General features: G+C 40.3%; 1 pseudogene; it reads right to left on the reverse strand.

Annotated features, from left to right (window-relative positions):
• Positions 1 to 1,880, reverse strand: part of LOC115871324 — a 6,441-nt pseudogene extending 4,561 nt beyond the window's left edge.
• Between the last annotated feature and the right edge of the window lie 319 nt (positions 1,881 to 2,199).

The following is a 2,199-nucleotide window of genomic DNA, read 5'->3' on the forward strand; positions in this document are numbered from 1 at the left end:
CATTGCAGCATTACTTACAGTAGCCCCAAAGTGGAAACAACTTAAGGATCCATCAAGAGTGAATGCATAGATGAAATATATATCCATGAAGTAGAATATTATCCAGACATCAAGTCGTGATACACCATATAAAATGGAGGAACCTTGAAAGCACTATACTGAGTAAAATAAGTCAGACACAAAAGAACAAATATTGTATGCCCCCACTTATATAAAATATCTAGAATAGGCCAATGCACAATACATTTAGTTGTCATTATTAGTAGTCACCAGGTGTAGTAAGAGAGGACATTGGGAAATTATGGTTTAAAGGGAACGGAGTTTCTTTTAAGATTGATGAAAACCTTGGAAACAACGATGATGGATGTACAATGTGGTGAACATAATTAATGTCATGGTAAAAAGAGTTGAAATGGCAAACATTTTGTTATAAAATGGATAGCCTACCAAAATGAAAACATTAATTTAAATACATGTGAATCTACAATGGACATAATATAGGAAAACATATCAAGAAAAATATAAAATATCACCTAATCTCACGGCTACCCATACAATATTTATTTTTGCTTTCTACAGTATTCTCTATTTACAGCTACGCGGTTTGCTTTAATGTAATAACGTCATTTACCACGATGTCAAAGGATTCTGGTTATCTGGTATCAAGTTCAGGCATTGAGGAATTCATCTGCCAGTTTGAAAAGCAGGTTCTGAAGTGTGACCCCTCTAGGGATCGTGTCTATTTCAGAGGCAGGGGAAAGAGAGAGGGCAGAAGAAACATTTGGACATGTAGAGAGTGGCACTGAGTGGGAGTGCATGCTTGCTTCTGCTCAGATCACCAAGGTTGCCCACCCTTGACACATGGTCCTCAAAGTGGTGCCACAAGGGAGCACCTGAACACTTTTGCAGTGTGCCATTTTCTCTGAATGACCTACCTACAAACCTAGATTAATATTCTTTTCAGAGAGGCCATACTTCTCTTTCTGTAAAGCACTAGACATAGCAATTCCTAAAGAAGTGTTTTCTTTCATGCACAAAAATTAATTAGTTTCATCTCTGGCATTGATTAGAATATTCCACTGTGGTGCTGGCAGCACTTATACTGGCCTCAGAATGTTCAAGAAAGGCCACGTAGCAAGCTATGAAGAGGAAGGGAAGGTGGATTGGTCTGACAGTTGGGGGTGGGGGGAGGAGAGTAAAAGGGGACAAAACATCGGCTGGGAGAACGTGTCCACTTGTTCAGGGCCTTTCCCCAGCCGTTCCAGGGTGAGGTCTAACTTTGAGGGCAGCGCAGTCCTCTCACAACCACTTGTCTTGGAAGTAGCCAATAAGCAGAGTCAGCAGGGATACTTATTTACTAATCTATAGTGAACAATTTCACATTTTTCCACCATATCAAAAATTATGCTTCAATCTCTCATTCAACCAAACAGCACATTCCTACAGTATCAAAGCCTCATTTCAGATGTACAATTTCTGATCAGAACCGAGTCCCCTATAAACACAACTTACTTTTGCTTATTTACTAATGTGTAGTGAATTGTCTCACGGTTTTTGTTGTTGTTTTAGTTGTTTGTTTGTTTTCCACATAGAAGATTCTGCTTCTAGGTTGGGCTGGCATCTGTGTCTTTCTCAACCCCAAAGTACGTTCTTACAGAACCAAAGCCTGTTTTCAAAACTATAATCCTTGACAGGGATAGATTACCCAGCAAGCACGGTAAGCATGAGCTTGCTTGTGTTTACTTACTAATCTCTGGTGAGCAGTTTCACATGTTTTTCACCACAGATACGAAATTGTTCAGTACAGATTAGTAACTAAGCACAAGTAAGCCTGTACTTACCTTACTTACTGGATAGTTCACTCTCGTCACAGGATACATCAGTGGCAAATTGGCAGACCAGCAGCTTACAGGGGCATTTGGGCAGATTCCTCTAGCCACTGGGTAGGGGTTATCACTCTCAGCATAGATGGGAACGAGCAGTGTTTACCTCACAGTCTTGTTTTTATGAAAACATTTTGTAAACGGAACTAAATGAAAACAGTATGTCACTGGTTCATGGCGTGTTTAGCAGTTTGAACCCACTACTCACTCAGTGGGGTGGGGGATATGATCATCTGTTTTGTTAAAGATTTAGCCTTGGGAGTCCTACGTGGGATTTCTACTTTGTTCTACACCTCTGGGTCACGACCCCTTTGGG

This window comes from Echinops telfairi, unplaced genomic scaffold (assembly GCF_000313985.2).
Source record: "Echinops telfairi isolate 266 unplaced genomic scaffold, ASM31398v2 ScPeMD7_5592;HRSCAF=6446, whole genome shotgun sequence".
Classification (NCBI taxonomy): Eukaryota; Metazoa; Chordata; class Mammalia; order Afrosoricida; family Tenrecidae; genus Echinops; species Echinops telfairi.